Here is a 9,039-nt window from a genome sequence, read left to right as displayed (position 1 = left end):
CAATGACCAACTCCTTTAGATCGAAACCCCCCTTCGAATTTCTCCTTATTCTATATTCCATAAGCAATGTAAAAATCCACTAATAATCTCAAATACTTATTGAACTAGAACACCCAGGAAACAAAAAAGTTTTAAAAAAAAACGATCACAGAAATTGGGTAGAGAAAAACAAACAAGTCAAAACAAACTAGGCATTTAATCGAGGATGCATCAACTGAAAATATTTTAATATTAAAAAATAGGTAAAGAAATGGACCTTTGTAGCCAACAATTCCTTCAATTATGTGAACACTAGTTGAAACAAGAAGCAATTCCCAAAACTCTCAACTACGAATAAAACCCACCAGCAAATAAACAAAACATCAAGAAGCCGACGACCACAAACGAAAAATTCAACCGAAACCTCGACAAAGACAGGGTGTTTCAAAGGAAATAGGGGTCTGTTTGGTGACTGGTTTCAGTGGCGTTTTCAGGTGGGTTCAATGGTTGTGGTTGGCGGTGAAAGGTGGAGACGGTGGTTGAAAGGGTGGTTTTGGGTATGGTAAATAAATCAAGAAGATGATATCCTTTTCTTTTTTTTTCATTTTTGTTGTGTCCGTGGTGGTTCAAATAAAAAAAAATTAAAAGAAAAAAAATGGGAGATGGGCGGAGATGGGGATTCCAGTGGACCAAAAGATAATGAAGATGATGGATTTTTTTTCTTGATTTTGTTCCTCTGTCCGTCACTCTCTCTCTATGTCTATATTTTCCTTTTTCTAGAATAATTGTTCACTTTATTTGAAAATTAGAATTTGGCATAAACAGAGTACTCTCTTCTCCTATTTTCATGCAAACCCTAAAAACTTAAAATCTCAAACTTGATCCATGGCTACCATGGCCATTGGCCAGTCCTCCATGGGGGCTGGTCAGCATCAAACAGCATCACAACATGAAGGGGAAAACGCACAACCAGCCTCTAACAAGATGAATTATGCCAATATTTTAAATCCTGCAAACATGAATGGAGTCACTAAAGTGCAAAATATAGAGCCTATTCCAATCAAACCAATATCAATGCTACATGGTGTACACTATGTTAAATGGACAGAAGCAGAGGTGAAAATAATGGATATTTTGGAAAATCTACAACATGCAATAATAGGGAAATTCTCATATGGTTGACCTGATATTGATCAATTGAGAAAAATGATTCCAAATCAATGTAGAGTCAAAGGAGAATGTGCAGTTGGTTTTTTCAGGAGTTGACATGTTCTAATTAGACTATCCCTAATGGAAGATTTTGTGAATTTGACTTCTAAGTCAGCCTACTATTTAAATGACAAGGATGAATATTCATATCAAATGAGACCCCTTATATATGACTCGAAGTTTAAGATTGATGAAGAAACTTCGAAGGTAATGGCATGGATTTCCTTCCCAAACTTATTACCTACATATTATGTTAAGGAATCCCTGTTCACATTAGCTTCGGCTGTTGGTAAACCTCTTCAATTGGATAGGGCAACAATTAATAAAACTAGACCTAGTTGTGCTAGGGTCAAAGTTTTAGTAGATCTATTGTCAGATTTGCCAAAAACAGTAAGGATGGATATAGAGGATGAAAATACAGGTGCAATAAGAACTGGGAATGTGAAGATTCATTATGATTATTTTCCAAAATATTGCAAAGAATGTAGACTACAAGGTCATAATGAATATGATTGTAGAGTGGTCAATCCTGAATTGGCAAAGGTGGAGACTAATGAGGATGATTCAACAAACAAAATGGACCCCACAATAGCAAAAGTTATTGTTCAAGGTAATGAGGATACAAATGGGAAGACTTTAACAAAGGAACATCAGGGGCAGATAAAGGAAAAGGTTGATCAACCTACTGCAGCATTTTAAACAAGTAAATCATAAGGGGAAGGGCAAAAGAAAGGGATAGTACAGAATCACTACAAAGGATACTATAATCCTTTAAAAACATCTGCTAAAATGTTACCCAGCGGAAAAATGGTTGGTAATCGAGGAAACTGGAATCCCAAGAAGAGCAGTAACAATGTTACACCAGGCACAAAAACACATACACAAAGCAAACAGGTGAATATATCACAACAGGCAAGATATACAAGCAATAAGGTTCAAATAAGCAATCAATATGCAGCCTTAGCAGAACTTGAGAAGTCAATAGAGGAGAAATCAATCAAGAAGGTGCAGCAGGATGAAATGAAGGAGGAGCTAGTTGAGGAGCCCATTCATTAAAATGAAAAGAATAGTAAGGAGGAACAATCAATTACTAACGCTATAATTAATAGCATGCCACTAACTGAAGTTGTTTCAACACAAAGATGACATACTAAACCTGATCATGTAGTCTCAAATCATGAAGAAAAGGAAGAGAATAAGATAAAGGCACAAGATGGAAACATTATGCAGATCCTTTCACAAATAGAAGAGGCCACTAAAGAAAATTTGGGGGAGAGAGTGGAAGTTGTAGTAGAAGAGGTTCAACATGAAGGAGACTAGCCAATCTTCTTTGAATTGGAGAGATAATACATATGAATCTACTAAGATTCATAATGATGAGACTTCCTTAGAGTCCATGCAATCAGATGGAGCTAAGCAGATGGAAGAAGTTAATTCAAAAGGTTCAGATCAAGATACTAATGATGGCAACCATAGGGATAGTGAAGTGGATGTCAAACATAATCCACCTGATGATCAAGTGAGTAAAGAAGCACAGTTAGAAGAAGAGGAAACAGAAGAAGTAATTGCAGAAAACATACCTCAAATAGCAGATAGCACAAAATCTGTTAATGCATCAGAGACAGGGACGAAGCATATCTCAGAGGTTGGTGAGAAATCTTCTCCAAATGCTAAACTAAAGGACATTGTGGCACGCAAAGTATCAGAAATGGAAGTTACAAGTGCATTGCAGGAATTGCAACAACAGGATGAAGATCAAGGGTATGAACATAATGCAAATATCATTCAAAAGGTTTCCAAAGAAGCAGACATTGATCCAAAAGTTTTAGCAAAAAGTGGGAAGAAGAGCAAGAATCATGAGAAAATCAAGAATCAGGATAATACATTACCCAAAAGGGTGATACCAAAGAGGGTTGCAACATCAAAACAAAAATGATGATTAAAGCCCTAATATGGAATATAAGGTCTGTTAACACTCAACATGCTTTTCAAAGATTGATCATGTTACAAAGACAGTACAAGTGTTATATTGTGGCACTCACGGAACCATTTCAGAACTGTAGGCATCTAGTGAAATACAAGAGAAAACTGGGCATGAAAGCTACTATTGCTAATATAAATGGCAAGATTTGGGTGTTTGTAGATTCAACAGTTCAGTAGGAAATCTTGATGAATACAGAACAACAAATCACATTAAAGATATGTCATCAGGACATTGGTAAAGACATTATTGCCACTTTTATTTATGCTAAATGTGTTGAAGAAGAGAGGATAGACCTATGGTATGATATGTATCAGCTAGCAAGTAATATGGTTTTACCTTGGGTAGTTGCAGGAGACTTCAATATGATCTTATTAGAGGAGGAAAATGTGGGAGGATTGCCAGTTACTATGAGTGAATGTGAAGATTTTGCTTTTTGCATTAATTCCTGTGAATTATTTGAAATGGGATTTAAAGACAATCCATTTACTTGGCGGAATGGGAGAGCAACTGAGGATTGCATATTCAAGATGCTGGATAGAATAGCGGTGAACACTTAGTTTCAAACAGCATTTCCAAGCATTGAAGTGGAACACCTACCAAAAACAGGATCAAACCATACTTCCAAGCATTGGAGAGCTGAATTTGAAGGAACTCCTTATTTGAACTTTAAACAGAAGTTGAAAAATCTAAAAACTGCTTTATCTAAATGGAGTAGGGAGACATTTGGGGACATATTCAAGTAATTAGCAATCCGGGAAGAAGTAGTAAAGGTGAAGGAGGATCTATTTGAAGAAGACCCTAGTATTGTTAATAGAATAATTCTTCAAAAAACCCAAGCTGAATTGAAGAAGTATTTAAGCTTGGAAGAACAATATTGGAAGCAGAAGGCAGGATTTATTTGGTTCACAGAAGGTGATAGAAATACTGGTTTCTTTCACAATTATGTGACTGGAAAGAGGAAGAAGCTACAGGTTAAAGTAATAAATGATGAGGCTGGAAACAGATTGGAAACAAGGGAGCTTATTACAGAAGAGGCAATCAGGTTTTACAAGAAGCAGTTCACACAAGAAGGGGATTCTAGTTATTTCACCTTACTAAATCATATTCCCAGTATGGTTAATCATGAACATAATATTGCTTTATGCTCATATCCATTTATAAAGGAGGTAAAACAGGTTGTTTTTACTCTAAGTGGTGATAGTGCAGGGGGACCTGATGGTTTCCTATGAATTTTCTATCAACATTGCTGGGATATAATTGAAAAGGATGTACATGCTGTGGTGTTGTCTTTCTTTGATGGAACTAAGCTTCCTAAATCCACCACCTATACTAATTTGGTTCTCATTCCTAAAAAGTACCCTGTTCAAACTTTTTCAGATATGAGACCAATTAGTTTATCTAATTTTATCAATAAGGTGATTTCTAGAGTGATTCATGGAAGATTGGAGAAAATTCGACCCTCATTAATCTCAGCAAACCAATCAGGATTTGTGAACGGAAGAAGTATTTTTGAAAACATACTGCTTACACAGGAAATTGTGTCTGATATGAGAATAAAGGGAAAGCCTTCTAATGTGGTGATTAAGCTTGATATGGCTAAGGCTTATGACAGAGTCTCTTGGAAGTTTCTGTTACATGTGTTAAGAAGGATGGGTTTTGCAGAGAGTTTCATTAACCTTATCTATAGGTTTCTATCTAATAATTGGTATTATGTACTAGTGAATGGACAAGCAATGGGTTTCTTCAAATCTACTAGAGGAGTAAAACAAGGGGATCCTTTATCCCCTCACTGTTTTTACTATCTGCTGAGGTGCTTTCCAGGGGATTATATTCATTATTTGAAGAATATAACTATATTTGATATGGTATGCCAAAGTGGTCAGCCCCTTTGAACCACTTAGCATATGATGATTATACAATCATCTATGCTTCAGCACATCTAGAGTCACTTAAGAGAATCATGGCTGTTTTGAGAGAATATGAGAAGGTTTCTGGGCAGATTATAAACAAGGGAAAGAGCTCTTACTATTTGTATTCTAAAGTTGGCACTGATCTGATACAATCTGTGGGAGATATTACAGGATTTACAAAGGGGAATTTTCCAAATATCTACTTAGGATGTCCTGTTTTTCATTCCAGGAAGAAGAAGGTATATTATGCTGATCTTATCAAGAAGATTAAAGGAAAGCTACATTCTTGGAAAGGTACAAATCAATTTCAAGAATTTTCTGAACTACCTTGTGTAGGGAGGAAACTATTGAATTTGGACAAGATGCAGATCCCTAACCTCAGATTCATAAGGGGAAATAATAGAGGAACAAATGGGGTGTAGTTTGGTACTGTGACTCAGGTAGAGTCAAAGGTATCTATTTAAGAAATATTCATATCTGAGAAACAGGTATCAAAACACTTTCAAAGTCTCTTCTACACCCACTTTGATTTCTTTTGGCATCCTATGCTTAATGTTTCCTAATCGAGTTTCTAACCAATCAAGACTAGAATTTTATGTGATATTTAGTTCATTCTAAAGCTTGGAGAAATAATCCATTGGGTGCTAGCCATGTCCCTAGTGAGAGCTTGAGGGGCAAAATAGTGGCGAAAACCAAAGGCGAATGAATGCTACTTACACAAAACAATCTAAGTTGGTTGTTAGAGGTTTGGGAGTCTGGTGCAGTTAAAGAGCAACCAGATCGAGAATAGGAACAGTCAATAACAAGCAGAAATAAGGGGATAGTTCACTTTTCAGTGGAAACAACATCTTCACAGATTATTCAGCACCATGTAGCATAAGGAAACATAGATCCTCTATGAGCAATGGAAGAAAATGAAGATAATCATACCTCAGATATCGATGAACATCATAACTGAAATCAGCCTGCTTTTAGCTGAAATCGAGCTTGTACTGCTATTGCGAAGGAATTTCAGCTGGATCTTCAATGAGGAGGACGATCGGGCTAAGATCGGTGGGTGTGAATTTTGGTAGATGGAATCATTGGTTCCTGGTTTCAAGATGCTTCTGTACTGTTTCTTTTGTCTTGTTTTGTTTGTGGACCAGAATTATTTTATTTAATAAATACCTCCACTAAGTATTCACTTAGTGGTTTGCTTAAAGAAAAAATCTTTTTCTATCTAAAAATAATGATCCCCCCTTTTTGTTATGCTGATGTGTGTGTTCTGTGTTATAACGGTGGAGTGAGGTGGTGACGGGGTAAATGGTGGAAATGAATGGAGGTGGTGGTGAGTCAGGGTGGTGATAAAAATTGAAGGATGATGGTGATGGTGATAGTTTTTCTCTTGGGATCCCTTTCTCTCTCTCTATCTATGGAAAAAAAATTGATCCCCCCTTTTTCTTTTTCTGTGTGTGCTCCTCTCCATCTATGTCATATTCTAAAAATGATTCCCCTCCTTTTCTCGTGTCTGTCCCCCATTTCTTTTTTTTTCATTTTTCTTTTCGCTTTTAATTGTTCCCCCTCTTTTTGTGATAAAATTTGTTATGACCCTTTGTCATTTTGTGGTGAAGTGGCATAATCCCATTTGCTCCTTTCTCCCTTTTTGTCATCATTTTTTTAATCTTTTATTTAAATACAAAAAATAAGAAATACTTAATAACTATTCCTAGATAGAGAAAAATTTACTATTTAAAAGAAAATAACTAGCTAAACAAAATTAAATCCTAAAAAGCATATTTTTGTAATTTTTCATTCTTTAAAACACAAAACTTATACTCTAAAATAGCAAATATTTTTGTTCTTTTTGATTTTATCAAATAGTCCTAATAAATAAAAATAGAATAAAATCGACACGTCAAAATTAAAATTAAAAGAAATATTTAAAAATGATAAGGTGAAACACTCGGGGAGTATCAAAAATTACGTGTCTACACTAACCGGTAGGAGATCTACACTTCCTGCCATATAAAGCCTCATACAGAGCCATTTTGATACTGGTATGATAGCTATTGTTATAAGCAAACTCCATAAAAGGCAAATGATCATCCCAACTTCCTTTGAAGTCCAGTACACAGGCTCGTAACATATCTTCCATAGTCTGAATAGTCCGCTCAGCCTGGCCATCTGACTACTGATAGAAAGCCATACTAAGGTTTACTCGCGTCTCAAGGCTTTCTTGAAAGGATTTCCAGAACTTTTTCGTAAACTGAGCATCTCTGTCAGAGATAATGGACACAAGAATGCCGTGAAGACACACAATCTCCTTAAGATACAATTTAGCATAGTCTTCAGCAGCATAGGTGGTCCTTACCAGCAAGAAATGGGCTGATTTGGTTAGCCTATCAACAATTACCCAAATAGAATCGAATTTGCGACGAGAACGAGGCAATCCCATAATGAAATCCGTATTAATCACTTCCCACTTTCACATTGGAATTTCCATTTCTTGTAATAAGCCACTGGGTTTCTGGTGTTTGATTTTTACCTGTTGGCAAGTGGGGCATTGAGCAACAAAGTTAGCAATATCTTTCTTCATACCATTCCACCAATAAAATCCCTTAAAGTCATGATACATCTTGGTTGATCCGGGATGAATTGAATACCGGGAGTAATGAAATTCTGACATGATCCTGTCTCGAAGCCCGATTACATTTGGAACGCTCAAACGACCTCGATATTTGAGAATCCCATTTGAATCCAGTTCAAAGGCTGAGATTCGATTTCGATGCATTCCTTCCTTAATATTAGCTAAAACGGGATCTTCATTTTGATGAGTCTTTACATCCGAGGCAAGAGTCAATTGGGATACATTTTGTAAAGTAATCCCACTGTCTTCTGAATCCAGCAGGCGAACTCCCAAATTTGCTAAGCGATAAAGTTCTCTGGTTATTTCTAATTTTTCGGCTGGCACATGCAATAGACTACCCATCGACTTGCGACTTAGAGCATCCGCTACAATATTAGCCTTGCTAGGGTGATATAAAATCTCGGCATCGTAATCCTTTAGCAATTAGAGCCATCTTCGTTGCCTCAAATTCAGTTCATTTTGCTTAACTATATATATTGAAGGCTTTTATGGTCTGTATAGGTATCAACATGGACTCCATATAAGTAATGCCCCCATATCTTCGGAGCGTGAATCACTGCTGCCAATTCCAGATTATAGGTTGGATAATTTTGCTCGTGTTTTCATAACTGTCGAGAGGCATAAGCGATCACCTTACCATTTTGCATTAGTAGACACCCCAGGCCGGTGCGTGACGCATCACAGTATACAAGGTAACCCTCTGTGCCTTCTGGAAGGGTAAGAACCGGAGCGGATGTCAACTTATCTTTCAATTTCTGGAAACTCCGTTCGCACGCTTCTGACCGTTGAAACTTGGCCCCTTTCTGAGTTAATTTTGTAAGGGGAGCTGCTATAGAAGAAAATCCCTCCACAAATCTCCAATAATATCCAGCAAGACCCAAGAAACTTCGAACTTCCGAAGTGGTTGTTGGTCGGGCCCAGTTCTTAACGACTTCGATCTTCCGAACATCAAATTTAATACCCTCATCAGACATAATATGGCTTACAAAAGCCACTAAAGTTAGCCAAAATTCACATTTGGAAAATTTGGCATACAACCTTTAATCTCGCAATGTTTGCAACACCTTTTGGAGGTAATCAGCATGCTCCATCTCCGAACGAGAATATACCAAGATATCATCAATGAATACTATAACAAAAACATCCAAGAAGGGCCGGAATACTGTGTTCATTAGCGCCATAAATGCTGTAGGAGCATTTGTCAATCCGAAAGACATAAGTAAGAATTCAAAATGCCCATATCTCGTTCGGAAAGCTATCTTTGGAATATCTTCGCCCTTTCACTTGTAGTTGATGATACCCTGACCTTAAGTCAATTTTCGAGAAGCATT

General features: G+C 36.8%; 1 long non-coding RNA gene across 1 annotated transcript; it reads right to left on the bottom strand.

The window, feature by feature from the left end:
* Positions 1–206: 206 nt before the first annotated feature.
* Positions 207–6,601, bottom strand: LOC132603355 (uncharacterized). The gene is made up of 3 exons (XR_009568180.1): positions 6,013–6,601; positions 2,769–2,863; positions 207–988 (listed from the first exon to the last, which is right to left on the bottom strand). It is a non-coding gene; the product is annotated as an uncharacterized LOC132603355 (long non-coding RNA).
* Between the last annotated feature and the right edge of the window lie 2,438 nt (positions 6,602–9,039).

This window comes from Lycium barbarum, chromosome 7, assembly GCF_019175385.1.
Source record: "Lycium barbarum isolate Lr01 chromosome 7, ASM1917538v2, whole genome shotgun sequence".
NCBI classification, from domain to species: Eukaryota; Viridiplantae; Streptophyta; class Magnoliopsida; order Solanales; family Solanaceae; genus Lycium; species Lycium barbarum.
This window is presented reverse-complemented; position numbering and strand designations above follow the sequence as displayed.